Source organism: Perca fluviatilis, chromosome 13 (assembly GCF_010015445.1).
Source record: "Perca fluviatilis chromosome 13, GENO_Pfluv_1.0, whole genome shotgun sequence".
In the NCBI taxonomy this organism is placed as follows: domain Eukaryota; kingdom Metazoa; phylum Chordata; class Actinopteri; order Perciformes; family Percidae; genus Perca; species Perca fluviatilis.
This window is the reverse complement of record NC_053124.1, coordinates 8,862,647-8,883,474: the sequence shown is the minus strand read 5'-3', so window position 1 is coordinate 8,883,474 and position 20,828 is coordinate 8,862,647. Positions and strand designations below refer to the sequence as shown.

At 39.8% G+C, this 20,828-nt stretch overlaps 1 protein-coding gene across 1 annotated transcript in view; it reads right to left on the bottom strand.

Moving 5' to 3' along the window:
• The window catches only part of LOC120571717 (CMP-N-acetylneuraminate-beta-galactosamide-alpha-2,3-sialyltransferase 1-like), a 114,404-nt gene extending 108,043 nt beyond the window's left edge, over positions 1-6,361 (bottom strand). The window contains exon 1 of the mRNA XM_039820792.1: positions 6,284-6,361. The gene's annotated coding sequence lies outside the window, so the exon portion shown is untranslated. The remainder of the gene's footprint in view (positions 1-6,283) is intronic.
• Between the last annotated feature and the right edge of the window lie 14,467 nt (positions 6,362-20,828).

Genomic DNA, 20,828 nt, shown 5'->3' with positions numbered 1-20,828 from the left:
GAAGAGAAGTGGATTAAAAATGAGACTGCATGAATGAGTAATGAATTCACTAAAGATGGAGATAATAAAAATAAATCAAGAAATCTTTCCTTCAAATCTTGTTTCTGCATGTATACCAAAGACAGGAGGGGGTGGAGGGGTGGGGGGGCAGAGATGGACCAGCTTGAATCTTTCATCTTATAATTGAGCCTGAAGAGGAGTCTGTATGTTGAGAAAAAAAGTGGTGTATTTACAGTGCCTTGCGAAAGTATTCGCCCCTTGAACTTTTTCGACCTTTTGCCACATTTCAGGCCTCAAACATAAAGATATAAAACTGTAATTTTTGTGAAGAATCAACAACAAGTGGACACAATCATGAAGTGGAACGAAATTTATTGGATATTTCAAACCTTTTAAACAAATAAAAACTGAAATATTAGCGCAAAATTATTCAGCCCCTTAAGTTAATACTTTGTAGCGCCACCTTTTCTGCGATTACAGCTGTAAGTCGCTAGGTATGTCTCTATCAGTTTTCACATCGAGACTGACTTTTTGCCCATTCCTCCTTGCAAAACAGCTCGAGCTCAGTGAGGTTGGATGGAGAGCGTTTGTGAACAGCAGTTTTCAGTTCTTTCCACAGATTCTCGATTGGATTCAGGTCTGGACTTTGACTTGGCCATTCTAACACCTGGATATGTTTATTTGTGAACCATTCCATTGTAGATTTTGCTTTATGTTTTGGATCATTGTCTTGTTGGAAGACAAATCTCCGTCCCAGTCTCAGGTCTTTTGCAGACTCCATCAGGTTTTTTCCAGAATGGTCCTGTATTTGGCTCCATCCATCTTCCCATCAATTTTAACCATCTTCCCTGTCCCTGCTGAAGAAAGCAGGCCCAAACCATGATGCTGCCACCACCATGTTTGACAGTGGGGATGGTGTGTTCAGGGTGATGAGCTGTGTTGCTTTTAACATAACGTTTTGCATTGTTGCCAAAAGTTCGATTTTGGTTTCATCTGACCACAGCACCTTCTTCCACATGTTTGGTGTGTCTCCCAGGTGGCTTTCCGCAAACTTTAACCACACTTTTATGGATATCTTTAAGAAATGGCTTTCTTCTTGCCACTCTTCCATAAAGGCCAGATTTGTGCAGTAATACTGACTGTTGTCCTATGGACAGAGTCTCCGCCAGCTGTAGATCTCTGCAGTTCATCCAGATATATGTGCCTCTTGGCTGCATCTCTGATCAGTCTTCTCATTGTATGAGCTGAAAGTTTAGAGGGACGGCCGGTTCATGAGATTTGTAGTGGTCTGATACTCCTTCCATTTCAATATTATCGCTTGCACAGTGCTCCTTGGGATGTTTAAAGCTTGTGAAATCTTTTGTATCCAACCGCTTTAAACTTCCACAACAGTATTCGGACCTGCCTGGTGTGTTCCTTGTTCTTCATGATGCTCTCTGCACTTTACACACACCTCTGAGACTATCACAGACCAGGTGCATTTATACGGAGACTTGATTACACACAGCTGGATTCTATTTATCATCATTAGTCATTTAGGGTCAACATTGGATCATTCAGAGATCCTCACTGAACTTCTGGAGAGAGTTTGCTGCACTGAAAGTAAAGGGGCTGAATAATTTTTGCACCTTCCACTTTTCAGTTTTTTATTTGTTAAAAAGTTTGAAATAGCCAATGAATTTCTTCCACTTCATAATTGGGACCCACTTGTTGTTGATTCTTCACAAAAATTACAGTTTTATATCTTTATGTTTGAGGCCTGAAATGTGGCAAAAGGTCAAACGTTCAAGGGCCAATACTTTCGGCACTGTACTATTTATACCATGGAACTAAAGCCGTCAGGCTTTTGGTGACTATCAGAATATGAAAAACTTTTAATTTCTTGTCAAAGACCAGGTTTTTCCTGATCGACGTAGGCGCTAAGCAGTGGAGCAAATGCATCACCATTATTCAATTAAGGGGAGCAAAGTTATAGTTTCCCCATTCTGTCGCTCTGTATCTCTCCTAGTTTGCTCCTCAATTTTAAAACATAACCAGGCGCCTATGCTAATCAAAACAGAATAGGAAACCAATTTAAAGTTGTGCTTTAACGTTTGGTCATGAATTTTTCAAAAATTTCATCTCTTAGCCTTGTTGGCTAATTTCCTTTGCCAATCGTAGTGGTTGATTCCTTGATTCACATTCTGTGCCAATGTAGGAATTATTTTGTCCTTTGTGTAGTGAGTGTAATTTACAGGTGTGGAGGCTGGGGTGGTAGATGGTCACTTAACAGGTGCAGGACACCAGTTTGAGTCCCATTAAAGAGCGACAAATAGTGTTTGCTTTAAAAAGAAAAAGTACAATCTTTTCCTAAATTTGACCAGTGTTTCGGGCCATAACCAACATTTAATTTTGACATCTTTTAAAATACACAGAATCATATAATCTATTGTTAATAGTTAGTATATATTTAATCTCATTGTCAAGAGATTGTCGAAATAAAACAATGTTAGCATTGAATGTTAAAAAAAAAACACTGTCACTGAATGTATTTCATGGTTATGTGGAATCGCCCAATGTAAAGCTATTGACTTAGTCTCGCATTGCCAGACCAATCTCCACAGCGCTGTGGAGTAAGGTCTGGCTTCACCACACATACGTTCCGGGACAGGAGAAAAAAAACAACACTGTTTTTTTTGCATTTCTTTAAACCAATCACAATAGTCTTGGGTGGCGCTAAGCTCCGGACGCAGCAATGGTGGCTCCGCAAAATAGTCTTGGGAAGTAACTTGTTTTGGTGGAACATTTGCACCCCGCAATAGAAAACACCACATACAATAAAAATAAAATAAAAAAAAATGAAGTTAAGTGTTTACACAATACATTAACGTGAGCTATTTAAATTAGCTGGATACATGATTAAATGTAATTTGCTCTTACCAGTGTATCGCTGTGTGTACTTCGTCCATAGAAAATCTCCACAAATCATCCCAAAAAAAGAGGAAATGCCGTAAAAGTATTCTTTGTAAATCTTTGCAATCATTCCTTGAAAGAACCAACGCAGGCCTGCCTTGATGCAAAATCTAGATTTTCCTCAAAACCTGCCTTTTTTTTAGCATGTAGCTTGCTAGCTCGAAGGTTGTTTTTGTTTCCCACATTGAAGTCGAGTTTGAGAACGGCGGAACGAGGCAGTTGTCCTGCAAATGTACTGCCGTTGATCCAGACTAGGGTTGAATTAACGGTCACATCAATTGTCACAGTGCTTTCACAATTTAGTCTTTAACGCCATCAGAGAGAACTGGTCAATATACAACAGTATAGCATGTCCCATCATTCCTAGATGTTAAAAGATAAGTGTCAGGGTTTCATAACTGTTGTGATAAGGTCATTGGTAGCAGAACACTGTTGTCTGAGCTCTTTTCTGCCTTATCCACTACTCATTACACACACACACACACACACACACACACACACACACACACACACACACACACACACACACACACACAGGAAAAATGGTAAATAGGCTATTTTGCGTGATCCCCTAAAGGAATCTTTAAGTAAAGTATTTATTAGGGGTGGGGGAAAAAAAGTGATACAGTATAGTATCGCAATATTTTTCATGGCAATACTGTATCGATACACAGACGCCAAGTATAGATCTTTTATGACAAATGTGTTGGTCAGTCTGTCTCCTTGACTATCACATTTTGCAGCAATACAATTGAAGTGAGATGAACAAACAGAAATGTATCTTTTTAGATAAAACAGATGTTGTCAAAATTGTCCTTTCGGGACATCATTTGAAATTGGGAAAAATCTGAAGTTGGAAAAAAGGTAATACATTGCAATATATCGCGGAATATTGCAATATGTTTAAAATCGCAATAATATCGTATCGTGACGATATTGTATCGTGAGGCCTCTGGTGATTCTCACCCCTAGTATTTATTAGTGAGATGACTGCCGTATCAGCAGACAACGGCCATCCTTTTGTTTAGCAATGAAGCAATGTCAAACATTTTGCTTTTGCATAATTATTCTGCATAATAATAATCATCCAGTCAAATGTGTGAAAACTGCTGAAATAATGTAGTTTTGATATGCATTTTATTCTTTGAGTCAGACTCATGATGTTGAAACTTTGCCATCTGATACTAAACAGATTGAGATGCCTTGTGAAGAAATGTCTTGAAACCAGTGCAGTAGTCCCTGAGAAGGGCTTGCCTTGCCTGGGGCCTGTTGCACAAAAGAATGAAGATATCCAGGATAACTGAAAAAGTGCAGCTCGACTTAGTGTGATCTGCTCATCGCGGCTTAATCGGTTGCACGTTTGCCGAGCCAGGATCAGATGGTGAAGCTATGTCAAGCCAGGAGTAGATAGCTAGGATAAGTGCACGTTCACGGCTTTCTTAAAGAGACCACGGTATCGATCACAGATTTACTGATGCAGAAATGGAGAAGACGCGTGCAGCATATGTTTCACCCGCTGAGCAGCAGCTTCTAATGGAAAGTTACGAGGAGTTGAAATACAGCTGTTATCAAACGGAAAAAAAAGCCAGACAGACATAGTGGAACGACTGAATACGCATGGATTTAACAAAAATCTACTTAGTCACTCCACGTTTTAATATGCTTGTTTTATGTGTTGGTTTTATTGCTGTAGGCTATCTGTTTTTATGTGCTAAATGTGCTGGTTTTACTGTAAAGTGTCTTTTAGCCTACCATGTAAAGCACTATATAAATTAATTATTATTTAGCCTACTTTGCCTTAAAAGTGAGCAGAGGGAATTCTTGTTCCTCGGGAAATTTACCCTAAGGACTAGGCTTAATTTCAAACCCTTATTCATAATGCGAGAATATGATTTACAACCATATGCACAATCTCCATAAGCTATGTCTAATTCTAAATATCTTTCTACAATTAATGTTCATACAGAACAAGCATGACTGGACAAAAACTAGAAAAAGAAATGACTTCAATACACACTGAAAGCATATCTGTAAAACAATGTAGCATGTTATTATTCATGTTTTTTTTCTCACTCCCAAGCTCGAAGATGACAAGTGACAGCACCAACATAAAATAATTAAGAAGCTTTGAACACTCCCATCTCGTTAAATACGGACGTTTGGTCAGGTGCCATCGTCGTTATTGATGCTAAAAGTCTCCACCGCTGCACGGTGTGTGAGGATCCCCCTGCCTCCCCCCGCCTCTCCACGTTGCACGGGGCAAATTTCATGGGGAGAGCAGCGGAGGAAAAGCCCATTTCCTCCGCATCGTCCCACTTTTTCTCCGGGTGCCAGTGCAACCATTTCTTACCATCTAAACTGCAATAGTAGGATTTAAATCAAACTCATGACAGCAATAGTGACAAGTAATGCATGTTAATAAAAATAAAGTGGAACACATTCAGAAGACAACGGAATAACTTAAATGTATTTGTGTAAATGTAATGGATTTAACACATCAGACTCCAGGATTAATTTTAGCCTGCCTGTTAGCCTGCTCTGGAGCAGGCTAGCTGCAAAGAATAAATCACCATGGTTACTTCATCAAAGCTAAATTCATCCAGGATAACTTGAATATCCTGGCTTAATCCCTTATCCTGGTTTTGTGCAACAGGTCCCTGGTCTTTGCTTGCCTTCCTTCAGGATGGGATTTGCGTTGAAGCTAATGATGTGTGCATCACCCGGGGTGACTCATGCCGTCCTAATAGCATTACACAGGGGACTGTTCTACTTGATGGCTGCTGATCATAATGTGTTTGGCCTAGTTTGTCAGTGTGACCATATTCCACCTAACGAGATCTGAAAAAAACTGTACGGGGAGATGCACAGAATTCCTCACTAAGTGAGGAGTTCACTCAGACACTACTCTATACTATAGAAACATTTCCATGAAACAATGCAGTGTTTGCATGACACACTTTAAAAGGGGATATTAAAAGTTATTCTTTATGTCAAAAAGTCCCATAAAAAGAGAAATTGAATTGATCCTACTCACAAGTGGGCGAGATTCCCTGCACCCAGCACTTGTCCCCTGTGCTTGTCTGCATACATTTGTCCACATTTATTTAGTTATTTTCATATTGCATTCATTTTCAGCTTCCTATAATTTTACCATTGCTTTTGTGTAACATTTCAGCACCTACTACCCCGGGTTTGTTTGTATTAAAAGTGTTAAACTCTTTACATAGTGTACTGGGTTAACTTAAAGCAAACACACAACCCCAGTTTAGTTTCAGTTAGACTTGTTAAGTTGCAGGTTTGAACAGTTGATTGTTTGTTTCTTCACACTCACCTTTTCTCTGTTACTTTGTCTGGTCCACCATTCAAGGAATGTTTGGGGAGGAGCCGCCGAGCTTTTGCTGTGTATTTTATTTTGATGATGTCATCATTGGACTGAACCAACTGTTGGGGTTTCTTGTGTGTAGAGATATTTCATGTGTTTGTTTGATGCATTTGAGGGGTTATCATGGGACTCACTTACCTCGTAAAGTGTCCTTTGATCGTGTAGAGGAGCGCAACTCGAGACTAGAAATGTTTTTGCTCTGTTAGAAATGTTTTGCAGTCTCACCTCCGGGAGATAGTGGTGTGGTCCAGGTTAGATTTACCGTGCGTTCGTGGACATCGGAAAAACCCAGTGAAAACGTCACCATTGACGTTACTTCCTGTGGAATCAGAGGTGGGAAACTCGGGCTAGATTTTGCTAACAGAGTTTCCCAGTTGGTGACGCGTTGTTGACAACTGACGTCTGATGGAGGCGACTTTGGTTCACTGAAAATATTTCAATGACAATAAACTGTTTATTGTGGACAAATGCCTCTGCCAAGAAACATACAAAGACATAACATGTTTCAAATTATTCATAAATAGGCCCATGTATAAAAAACAACACATTATCCGTGTCCTTTCCCGTTGGTTGTCCTGCAGATAACACAAACAAACACCTGTCCATGTGCTGTTTGGATGCTCGCATAAGAAAACAGCAGATAATCTTTAGTTATTGTGGCCTCCATGTTTTCACACACCTGATGCTCTAGGCTACGGCCGACCGTTGGTGGCAGTCGTGCAACAAGTTGTTATGCCAAACGCCAATATAACAGAAGAAGAAGAACACGCATCCCGACCATGTGAACGCTGGCAGTCTGAAAAACAACGTAATCACGGGGAGGAAAAAAAAATGTATTTGATTGAACAAAGTAAAGATGAGAAGCCACGCTGCCAAGACAGGGTAGGGAAGTTGTAAAATATCCATGTCCAAAAATAAATACCTGCAAAACTAATGACATTCCCATCAGCTTCAGCTGTAATGAACTAAGATGATAAGCATTATACCTGCTAAACATCAGCATGCTCATTGTTAGCACGTTAGCATTCTGATGTTAGCATTCTGATGTTAGCATTCTGATGTTAGCATTTAGCTTAAAGCACTACTGTACAGTACAGCCTCACAGAGTTCATAGCTGTCCGCTCAAAATGTCAGTGTTGCTACATTCCATAACACTTCTTTCTATTAAAAATCATAAATCAATCTAAGCCACATTGGGAAAGCTTAGCTCAATCTTTCAATGCATACAATTATTTGTATTTGTTTTAATATTTCCAGTTTGGTATGAACAAGACAATAATTGGGCGGAAGGATGTCATGGCTACATTGCTTTATTGCCAAGTGATCTCTGGGAAGTGCAGTGCAAGAATTCCCCAACAGTCAACACAAAGATGCTGCTACTTCAACACTTTAATTTGTCACCGCAGCTGAGCGGCTACTTAAGAGCGGCTTTCTTGCTCCATAACAAAATGTTGCATGCTTTTCTTCCTTACTCACCTTGGAAGTGTCTTTTTGTAAACACTGCTACACTGCTACAGTAATTACAGCAGGTTTTGGGAGGATTCAAGGCACTTCCTCCTCAGATGCTTCCATCGTGAGCATGCCTATTAGAGGTAATTGGATTATTTCTACTCTGTTTATCTCTTAATTCCCCACATCTGTAGTTTGGTCGGGGGTGGGGGAATTCAGATGAAGGAGAAGCATGGGATCTCACCAAGGGTTTATGGGAGTGTTATACAATGCCATGCTTTAATGCGACTATTTGATCCCCTTGACATAACCACAGATGCTCCCAGACATCATTAGCCTCGGATCTAACCAGAGATTCTAATTTCTGTATCTCAGACATGAGGTGGCAGATCAATAAAGTGTGTATTCTGAGAGAATTCAATCCAAAGCCATCGATTTTTTTTTTCTTTTTTTCGGCATTACATTGATCTGACAGGCAAAAAAATAGTTTTCTCTTCAGCATATCGCCGCAAATGTAGTTATTTTTCTTTCTGTTACATGTTTACTTTTGTGCCATTCTTGATGGGATTAAAAATGTCTTTTCTTTTTCTTTTTCTACTTCTTCTTCTTCTTTTCTACTAGTGTGTTGGAGTTTTTGAATACCTGCATATTTCAGGTCCACAAGTGTGGAAAGCAATTCCCCCGGACCGTGTAATGTTGTCACGCTGCTTGACTTCCCTCTTCACTGGAAGAAACCTATGAAGCAAGCACCTTGGCTTACCGAAGTCCCCGAAAAATGCATTTACAGTGCACACTCTGCAGTTGTGATGTTAGCCTTTGTCCTCCCCCCCTCACTTTTTCACTATTTGATTTCAATGCTGATGTTGTTTATACATTTGTTGTCTCTCATTAGTCGAAATTTCCTCCAGTGCTTCAATGCTGCTGATTAATTATGCATTTAGACACAACTGAAAAAAGTGGCCTCAACATCACAACAATGAATTAATGATCCGCATTTGCAAGATTGTCATGTGCGACCTACATTTGTCTCGTGATTGTTTCTTTCTTTTTGAAGCTTGCGAGAGTAACTATGCTCCGAAAGTCTGTTCTTCCATTAAAATTGATCCTCCTGTGTGATGTGCTGAGAGACGGCAGCGGCAGCAACGCTGGGAGGGAAGACTTGCTGTGTGAGTGCTTCGGGGCTTGTTTCTGCAAAATCCCTACACAACTTAAACACAACAGTCCTTTTACACAAACTGTGACATAAACAGCAGTCTCTCTACTCCCGCCCCCTCCTCCTCTTCCATCCATTTCATTACTTAGCTGGATGTCATTGTCACTTAGAATAAAGATCCAGATCTGTGCACATGACAGACTGCTCCGGTGACCTTTTCTCAAAGTGTGCAGTGTGTGACAACTTCAATGCTGCATGATTTCTGCATGCAGCGCCGATCTGCCAATTTGTAATACTTAAATTAAAGGGGGATTGCAAGATTATACGCATTGTCAAGAGGGACAAAGAAGTACGGGAGAGGCGTCTTACATCGGCTACATCTTTTCTTTCAACCTTGGCAGACCTTGAAGTACTGCATGACTTGCAGCAAGAAAAATAGGCTTTGGTTTAAGACGACAGTCTCAAAGAGATGTGAAAGTGGGTGGTATTTCTTCTCCGAGCTCCTTTTATTTTGCACAGCGATGTAAAACCGCGTGAGTCACAATGAAAAGCTCCCGACACATTGTTCATTCGAGGGTATACAAAAATCAGCTTTTGTTCGGTTTTATTATTTACAGAACATGCAAACAAAAGTGATTTTTTTTTTTTTTTTAAATAACATGTCAGTATAAACTCCAGCCCACGGCCACATGGTGCACCTCAGGCTACATCTTCACTACTATGTTTTAATTTTTAACAACAATCAACAAAGAGTTCTAGCTCCAGTAGCGGACCCAATCTCTGTTTATATTAGCAAGTCCGACAACGCACATCACATGAGCATTTTACATACACTGGGCATGGGTGTGCTGGTGTAAACAGGAAGCAGACTGTTGCTCTGCGGGTTCAAAATCATGGATGTATAAGTCGAAAATACAGAAAATACCTTGGAGAAAGAACAACAATTGCGAAAAGCAAGAATTTCTTAGCTTGGACCGACGACGTGGTGGAACTGTTACTGAAAGGTTTGTATGCCTAACTAACCGATAAGACTGGCTGACGTGCGTCGTCGTGTCCAAAGGTCTCCGTTTGTGCCCGTCCAGACTTCAACGCAAACCAAAACGAGGGGAAGCAGTGTTTCCAAATGTCTCTGTTTTAGGGGCTCGGAAACGCTGTAGTATTGTGGATGCGAATCGTATCCATAGCTAAAGATATTCGTTTTTAAACCAAAACGTAGTAGTGTAGATATAGCACAACTCCTGGGTGGCACGGTGGGTCAGCGGTTAGTACTGCTGCCTCACAGCAAGGGAGTACTGCGGAGTTCGATCCCCGGTCCGGGCAGGGCCTTTCTGTGTGGAGTTTGCATGTTTTCGCCGTGTTCGCATGGGTTTTCCTCCGGTTTCCTCCCAGCATAGAGACATGCATGCTAGGTAACTAGGACTTCAGTTGAAAATTAGCAGGCTGGCTAACACTGGCACATTTACAGTAATGTTGATTAATGAGCATTGTCCTTATGAATGAAATTAAAAAATTAAAAATAAACTCGCAGAGAGAACTCAATCCAACTCTGCAATGTCATTCTCGCTTCTAATAAATAGCATCTCCGTCGTTTCACCAGTCAACTGATTGTATGAATTAGATTCCCAGGAGTAATAAAGTCATTTGCATCGCCCTGGTTTATACAGCAGTGAAGAGGGATGTCCATTTTTTTCCCCCGCTCTCTCTCTCTTTCTATTGCAGCAGTGAACTGCTTCAGCGCTTCCCATCAGTCCCAGCTCCTTCCTCCGGCGCCACAGCTGTCCCCGTCCCCACTTCCACTTTGTCAAAGCGCTAATTCCACACCCAGAGTTGACACTTGGCTACTATGCTCTGTCTCCTAACCCATCCATGTAGCCACCCAACCTTATGAAATCGCATTAGCTATCAAAACGCCTGATAAACAATGTGATACTTAATCCCGTCCGTTCCGATGTGTTGCTTTGGCTGTGTTTTTCTATTTGCCCCTGAAATGGGTTTCACAGATGGAGAGCGCCAAGGTGCATCACAGACTGGCTTTGAGTTTTAACTCTGCTGTGATTCTGTGTCAGCGCTGGAATAAATGTATGACTGGAGGCACAGGTGAGCCAGACAACGAGAGCAGCATTCCTGATTCGATTTGTAGTGTTTGTGTGTGTGAATGAAACATATGATTCATATTAAGATGGGCAGTCCGCCAGCATGCTCTTATTGGTTCTCTCTGTCTGACATAGATGAGATTCACAATCCACTCATTTGTTTCTGTGTGACTATATACAGTATATACATATCTATTTAGCTACATTTTAGAGCATATTTTTTACAGTTATCGTAATCAAGAACGTAAACTCTTTCTATAAATGTCTCCAGATGAAATCGCTCTGCTTCATGTTTATTAATTATAGACAATATATCCTGAAGCTGAAGGGGGGAAAAAAACAATTTGCTGCACCACAGGACAAGAAATTCATCCTTGGGTGCTGTGGGCTCAGTCTTGTTTGTGGATTCAACGTGTGTCTTTCACTTTTACAGAGAAAACCGAGAGGGAGGAGGATCTGAGATTCAATTTACGGACTAGATGGAAAGCCAACACAGATGTCAGGAGTGAAAGATAGTTTCATTTGACAAGTGAAAGAAGTTTGCTGTGTAGGGGCTGTGATGGTTCTGGCAGATGGGTGTCTGTCCTCGGCACTGCGTTACAGCTGACATGCAAGGCCCTGGCTGGTGAAATCCTGCATCGCAACATTGTTTACTGTGAGATCCTTTTTTTTTTTTCTTGAACATGCTTGAAAATCCTTCAGCACTACAGGTTGGAGGGACAATAGGAATACTTGATGTGTAGCATGTGCATAATTTATTTCCCAGCCATCGTGATCAAAAGCAGTCAATGCCATGCTGTCTCCCCCCCCCTCCTCGACTGCACTGTTACAGACGACGAATATCCTACCTGTAGACGCAGATTCACCGCCTGGAGTTCACTGATATTCAAGGATATTGCATTATCAGTGCTTGTGATGCAGGAAATGAATAGAGAGGCTTTGTCATATCAGTGGAACCAAATAGGCCTCGAACGATTTCCATAAATGAAACAAACACTCTTAGGCATTCACTCCCCCACCTCTCACATTTTATATTCTTCCCCGTCAAGGTTTGTTTATTTTTAATCTCCTTTGTTAGCCATCATTTAAAAAATCGTCCCCCTATATGGGTGGAGGTGGGACCTGTTTTCCAGATTTAGTAACTCATTCGCTCACCTGAGATTACAGCAAGAGTGGCAGGAAGCATCAGCCGCCAGCTGCAAGTCATAAATAAAGATGAGAGTGCCTTCTGTAGACAAACCAATTACTTGAGCAATTTTTTGGAGTCAGACAATGGACACAGATCATTTCATGTCATTTCATGCCGATTCTCTGGGAAATATACCTTATAATACAGTATACAGCCATTCACCAAACACAACAGAAGCTACTGTAGAGGAGAGACAAAGTTGGAGAGAACAGAAAGCTTGCACTAGCATAACATGAGCCTATTTATAATGGATCTTCTCGCATCAATGCATGCAGCACACGGTGGCAGCTCCCCCATTCATGTTTTTGTGTCTTCGGCGGCTACGGCTAAAAACGTGCGTGCTTGGTAGTCAGTTAACAGCTGACAGCAGTGTTGTTATTTAGGATTATGATTAGAGATGCACCGATTACAACTTTCTAGGCCGATTTTCTTTGAGTTAGGCCAGCCGATACCAATTTTAGCCGATTCCGATTTCATTTTTTCTAACCACTTTACAGCACACGCAAATATTTATTTTCTATCTTTTCTTTAATAGAACATTTTGCACAGAACATAGACATTTTTTTTAACAGATAATGGATCACTATAAAATAGAACTATATAAATGACTCCTGGTGTGGGAAATTCACACACATCTAAAGTGCAATGTTAGAACCATTTCCTTCTTTTCACATCCAGTATCCAACTAAAAAAAATGTGATTTGGGTTTTTGGTGTCGTCCCTCCACGCCCTACTTTTTCCTTGCAGGTGTTGCATATTGCAAACTTGTTATCTTCTGCACACACGCTGAAAAATATCCAAACAGCTGACATGTTGCAGGTTAATTCACGAGGTTCCCTACATGTGCGAGAATAGCATGGACACGCGCTTCACGCCGCGAACTGTCGCGTCCGTGTGTGCGTGCGTCCTTGAGAACTGTAACTCGTATAACTTATGTTGTCAGTTAATTTTAGCATTGACCGGCATGAAATCGGTATATGTCAGACTGACCTGCCGGTCGCCGGTCATGGCCGAGCATGTGAAAACACCGGCCGGTCTATGGGTGCATCTCTAATTATGATACATTTCTGCCTCACTCTGGTAATGTTTTACATGTCTCTACTGTGGAAAATGTGTCGATAATATATATGAATAACACCAGAAGTCTGTAATGTTGTAATTTTTGAAACTGCGGATGGAAAACTAAAAACCTGTCTTTCAAAGACAACTTTATTGGTTGTATCACTTTCAAGCCAGGGCTCCACTGGGACTGCATGAATAATTCTTTATTCATTTTTGTAAGTACTGTAAGTTCATAGTAGCATGTTCTATGTATTTTCTCTGCTACTTGTCGAATATATTTCCTGGAATATTGATGATTCCTTAATTCTAAATGTAATTTTGATCTGATATCCAGATTTGAATCCCCTTTTCCCAGTTGATTGCCTTTTGTTACGTGCCTTTTGTTGCTATATTTGTGCATAATTTCATACTTTTATAGATTTTTTTCAGTGATTTCACTCTCAATATATTGCTTTTATGATAATTTCTGTACAAAACACAGGCTTGCATGGCACTGTACTTTGAATTAAGTAGCTTGGAGATGCACACCATACGTAAGAGGTAAAATATATTCAGTGACACACACCTGAGTTAACCTGAAGCCTCTGTACCTGATGGTCTTTCTGAATGTAATACAGAACAATATTTTTGAAAGGGATGAGTTATGAGTAAGTATCTAATTTTTTTTATTTTTATTTTTTTAAAGCTGTATTAATTGAACTGTTTATTTTGGCCACTTTAGGGCAACAGAGCAAGCAAACACCGTGTGGCATTATCATATTATAAAGTTGTGGTGGCAAACATGTAGCAAACAGTTACCTATTGACACATTGAGCACACACATTAACATTCATTTGTTTGTTTTTAATGTAAGTCCAACATTCACTCTTCTTCTTTTTCTCTGTTTCTATCAACTCCTGAGAAAAAAATGCATCTCTTTCACTGTTATAAACTCCAATATGTTTGATCTGTCTGCTGCTTGGTGCTAAAACTTTGCATTTACTTTACATTTAGTAATTAGATACATTCTTAGGAGAAACATATTTATTACTGGAGCTTTATCGTAGTGGAACAAGCTTGAGAAACAACTTTTGGCATATTTATAATGCTGTTATGGTGAATGTACGCATGGAGCAGACACCCAGCAACATTAGCATTCATTTGGAGTTGTGATTCTGGTCGACTGATGAATTCAAGTCTAATATCCAGTCTCCTTTTAGCTCTGTTTGGACTCCAGCAACTCCTGAGAAATAAGTCTGGCTCTTTAGCTGCCACATGTTCTAATTTCTTCACCAGCTTGTTGCTACCCTTGTCTTTCCTCTTTGGTGCTGGACAGGTAGCATACAGTGGGTTTACATTATCTGCCTACTGCAGCGGGAAATGTGATTGATGAGAGCAGAGGTTGTGGAGCAGAAAACCAAACCATGAGATAAAAGAGGCTAAAAACGCTCCATGAAGCTGAAACTGTAGTGACAATTCTTTGTTTATTTGTCACTACAAGCGACTCTAAAATGGTCATTTAACCCATTTTGTGGGGCGCCATCAGGGCCCTCTAGGTCCTCAGAGAGGGCCTAAGATAAAGTCATCAGTTGTCATTTTATTTTATCAATTCACAATTTTACAATCAATATCTAAACAAAACGTTTTGAGGACATAAAACACGAATCACAAGCTAGCACAGCCGACAAACTATAGCTAGCTTGCCTGTTGGTTCACGATGGAAGCCGCGAGTAACGTTACCACTGGTGAGGACCATAGCTCGGAGGAGGACATCGGTGCAAATGTATTATCCATGTCGTTATATCCATTAACTTTTAAGGAAAAGTTAGTTAATCGGCAAAGAAAGACCTACACTAGTGTTCAATTCGGTGCAGGAAACCGAGGCTTTTGAGAGGCAATTCAACTTACACATGAACTTTGTTTTCAAGTAATGCTACCATCATCAGTTAAGTTATTAAAAATCGAATAGACCGCCATGCCAACTGATTTTATTCTCGCCACCGCTGCCACTGCTTTTTAAATTTGAAGGTTTATTTAGGAAAAACGGTCATCGTGCGGAATTATCGGCCAATCTGTAAATTTACCAACATTATCAGAATCAGAAAGCAGTTTATTGCCACAGTAGTGGAACTACATGGAATTGGCCTTGGTGACTGGGTGCATATACTGTATACAAACAAACAAACATATTAAACATTATTAAGAATAAACAAATACAGAAACAGAGAATTATATACAAAAAATGTTAATGCACATTTACTGTACTTTTGCATAGTGACCGTTTTCCCAAATAAACCCTAACATACATACATATTTAATAGGCCACTGTGCCAATTTTACATTATTTATTAACAACATTGCTTGTTTGTGGGGGTGGGTTTCAAAATGTTCACTGTCCATGGCTCTTCTGTTGCTGTCCCGACGAGGGATGGGGGGGTCAGAGGGGCCAAGGTTTAATGGGCATTTCAACTGAGTCATACATATAGTTACTTGCTTGCTACATACACATGCCCACTGATAGTATTAACAACAATGAAATGCCATGCAAATCCTCATGCTCACTCCTGGTGTGAATCCAGTTGCATTGATACTACAAGCTAAGTTATTGGGCTTTGCCCTTCCCTGTCTTAAGTGATAGAGTCACTATGTAGATGGCCCCATTCTGGCAAGGCAAGTCAGGGGATCATTAATCATCTATCAGAGGGAACTTGGCTGGTATATAAGGTTATAAAAGCCCAGCCAATATGGGTGAAACAAACCATTTAATTTCATCGGAGCATACAGTATTCTAATAAGCAACGTGCTCTATGGGACTGAGGGAACCCTGAAGCTGTTTGATGGTCTTATGCTATGACATGCTGTGCAGCTGTTACATTTTTCATAATTTCACATGAACGTGACAAATGCTTTCTTTGAAAAAAGATTGGTAGTTACCTCTGGAGGAGCAAATATTCAATTAAACACTTCACAGTCTGGAGGAATTCACAATTCACTGTTTGAGAATTTGTCATAAGGACTATAATTTGCAGCAGAGATGACTGGATATTTCTGTCAGCTGTTATTGAGCTTTGTTAAAAAAACAAAAAACAAAGTGAGTTGCACTGGAAAACAGGCTGCAACTTCCATATTAGTTTTTTTTTTTTTTTTTTTTTTTTTGTGGGTGGGGTTTTTTTTTTTTTTTTTTTTGTTTTTTTTTTTTTTTTTTTTTTTTTTTTTTTTTTTGTAGAAGGGGGGGGGGGGGGGGGGAAAAAAATTTTTTTTTTTTGGGGTGGGGTTAAAAAAAAAAAAAAGTTTTTTTTAAAAGTGGAGGGAAAATTTTTTTTAAAATATAATTTGGTTGTTGTGCAAGGGTGTTAATTCTAAGTGTACGGTTATAAATTATAAGCAACAGTAAGGCAGGAGCGTTTTAAGTGTCCCCTGAGCCTGGAATTAAACATGCTCTCCTAATAACTTGATTATTAACACATTCGTAGGGCCTGACTGCAGGCTCCATTTGCAGCTACAGTAAATAGCACATTCATAAATACTAATATATGAGTTGTGCCAGCCCCATCACAAATGAAATGATCGTTTGTGACGGAACGTGGAACATTGTGTCAAAACTGTTTGGCTAAACGAAAGAGTAAAGGTCCTTCTGTCACTTAACATGTCCCGCAGAAAAACAAAGCTTGAAATTAATTTTGTTTTTTTTTAGACGAGTGATTTTTTTCTGTTCTGTACCACCTGCTGCTCTTCTCATCCTCCCTCCTTGGTCTTAGACTGATCAAAGCGTTGCGTCGTCTTTGCAACTAAGTGCGTGCGCACGCATGTGTGGGCTTTAGTCCAAGGAGGAACATTTAGATTTCCCTTCAATTTCCCTTAATGTGTCCTGACAGTGAACTTAAGTAACACGTGTTCAGTATTTTTCTGGAATTGTTTGTATGTTTATTAGCGTCTGAGTGTTGATTGATCATTAAAAAGGAGGGGATTTTAATTGCACTACATTCAGATTGCAGGTAACAGTGAAAACAAATCATACAGAATGTGAGATTTTAATTATATTTGGGGAGACTTGCACATGTAAATGTCACGTATTTGATTTGTGTTATAATGTGACCTCTTTCTGAAAAATGGGACATGCTAAACAGAGAGAGTTAAAAGTAACCCTTGACGTCTTGAAATTCTAAATTAATTCTGTTTCTGTAACGCCATTGATGTAGCGGCCACAGCACTCCTTGCTTTGACCTTGCCTCTCCACACAGAATAGCCACAGCTGCTGCACAGTTATTAAAATCTTGGCTCTCTTTTGCCTTTTCAGCCTCAATAACCTTCATCCAGCATGAAATTTAATGTACAGATGCAGTGGCATTAGTCAAAGTTGACTCATTTCCATTTCCTTAAATGTGCATGACCATGCTGAGTTTACTGTCTTTGTTATTGTTCTCTTACACGTCAGTAACTTCAGAAGCTTGCACTGTTCAGTTGTATTGGATATCAGCCACATTTAAAACGCAATATACCGGTAAGTCATCTTATGACATCATTTAAAACATGATGTAACTGTTCTAACACTGCATTCCTTTTTAAAATGTGCAGGCACATCAGAGACAGTGCATGGCATATATATATATATTTTTGCTTTGCAAACTAACCAGAAACTAACCTGTACTTCTGTAATACTGTCCTTCCCCTAGGTGTGCTGTCTGTTTGTGGTCATTTGATACCATGTAAGCATCATATCCAATCCCTGTCTCCTAGAAAATGCGTTCTTGCCCTACTCATTTTCAACAGCAAATATGTTTTAAAAGAAACGTAATGCCGCCCCCAATTACGTTTTCTATCAATTTGGAAATGTTTGTAATAAATAGTTCAACATGTTTTATTTGATTTATTTTGTTGCCTAATCACACAAGAGCACAAAACGCAAAGTACAGCTGAGGCTGTGATGTCATTACTTTTGCAGGTATTTGGTGATAAATATAAGTATTGGAGTAATACAAATTTGGAAACCAAATGGAAAGACAGCGGATGACCAAAGTCTTCCTGTGGGGAACATGACTGTCTATGACAAATTTCCTGACAATCTATAAGATAGTTGTAGAGATATTTTACTCAAAACTGCAATTGGGAACCTCAAGGTGAAGTAAGAGGAAAAGTCAAGGGATCACAACAGTCATTAGGACTCATTGTCTGGGAATATTGAACATCTTATAGTATTCTGTTATTATTAAATAGTTAGAACGAAGTAGTGATTCAACCAACTACCAGAGGATGCACCAATGTGGCTAAAAAATGCAGGAGCTCCCTGAAGGCTCTTATCATTTCAGCTGATATCATCCTTTAGTGCTGCATATTTCCTGACAAATTTGCAATTAATCAAATTACCACATACTAATTGGCATCAACTGAATATGGGACTGTGGGGGCATCTGAGCGTTTGGGCCTCCCTGGGTAGTTACCTGCTTTGACTGATAATCCAACCTTGTCAGCATAAATAAAAGAAAAGAAATATACAAAGTATATGCTTACACACAGCTGGACAGATCTCCCTGGATTTTTCTTGGTGAAATAATGACTGAGAAACCGTTGAAAATAAATGCTGATGCATAGTTTCAGCTGTTCATCATGACTGCACCATTGGGTGTGGATGGAGGTTATTTTAAGCAAAGAAAATGAAGTATAGGGAAGATTAGTCTTGCATTGCCAGATCTTCCTCCACAGTGCTGTGGAGGAGGGTCTGGCTAGTCCCCACAACATTACTGGATGGGAGAAAAACGTGCTGTGGTTTATTGGCATTTCTTTAAACCAATCAAAATTGCCATGGTTAAGCTCTGCACGGAGCCACCGTGCCGCTGCAAAGTAGCGTCGGGAAGGAACTTGTTTTGGTGGAACATGTGTACCTTCAAAGTTGTTTTAGTCGTGCAACAGAAAACTCAGATTGGACAGATAGTCTAGCTAGCTGTCTGGATTTACCCTGCAGAGATCTGAGGAGCAGTTAGTCCTCAGAAATCCACCGGAGATTAGAATCCCGACACAAAGAAAGCGGAAAGTACCGGACATCTGGGCGATATATGAGGAACATTCGGCGGCACCGGAACAATCCCATGAATGAAACGTCTAGGGACTAAGGGAAGATAAGCAATGCCTTTCATACTTTCACACAATAAAATGCAATACAGTGTATGGATGTCCACCATGAATGTATTCACAATGTGAGGTATAAACGTTTAACTTTTTAATGAATATGATTAGCCTTACGGGCAACTATCAGTTAAATGAGACTAAATGTGGCGAGTGTTCAATGAGAGCCATGAAATCAGCCCTGCAAAACACTCACTGCTTTGATGCCTGAATTAAACGGACACCTACTGTACATACACAAGTTTCCCCTTAACTGTCCGCTTGATTGTTTCTTAATAAAACAGGTAGGAGGAGGCCTGTCTAATAAATTTCATGTCTTTTTTTCCCCTCGTCTCTGCCCGTCATTACCTTGACCACAAAAGAGAGAAAAAAAAACTATTAAACATTACTGTGACGAGTTCCCGGCTGCTATTTAATTAAACACATCCAGGGTTTAACCAGAGATTTGCACGTTAAATAGCAATACTAAGGTTCCAGTGCTTTGTAATTCCCAGCAACACTATCAGCGCTGCTTCACACTACTTTAATTAGAAATTTAACTCCTTACATGCCACAAATAGGCTACTTGTTTATACAGACTACAAGCTTACTTTGCCTAAATGAATACTCCCTGCTTAGAATGCATTAGATGACAATAAAGCAGAAGGAGACAATATTGTCACTTTTATTATTGAAGTTCATAATGTATTGTGCAAATATGCATGTCGTGAATCCATTATTTATGCGACACTAGGTTTACACACACATATTATTCCGGTTTTTGCCCCTATTCCGAAAAGACAATATTCCGACTAAGCTGTTTACATGGCTAATGAAAACGAATACTCCACTAATATTCCCGTCTACATGCAGCCATGCATAATAGTGGGGCTCCAGCCCCAAATGTTTTCTCAAAAGCCCAGAATCTTTCAGGTTTTGAAAATAACTTAAACTTGGTGTCATTTTCCCTCAGTCTCTCTAACTGAAGCGGAAAATCAAAGAGTAAAACTTTACTGGGGAAATATCAACATTCATTCTGTGAACACTACTTAAAATAGGTTTCAAGATTAGGCCAAATTCCTACCTACCCTACCTCCTATACCCTTAAAAATAGTAACATTAGACAATTTTTGCCCCTTTTTTTCAGGTGGCAGGAGTGAAAATGACTCATCCTTTCATTTGTCATGTTATGGTTTCAGACTAATTAAGACATTTGGAGAACAATTATATGATGTAGGCTCTACAGAATGATTCTTTTCCCTGGCAACTTTCATGTTTTTCCCTAATGATGTACAGATTTTTATGCATTTTATTATCAAATGGCTTCAAAAATAGTGCATATAGATGCTGTAAATGGAGCATGCAACCGGTGCCCGTCTACTGTAGGTTTGACAACGTCTGGCTCCGCCCCTGGTTTACAGTCTTTCATAATGTATATAAGTAGGTGTGTTTCTCCTTGCGACCACATAT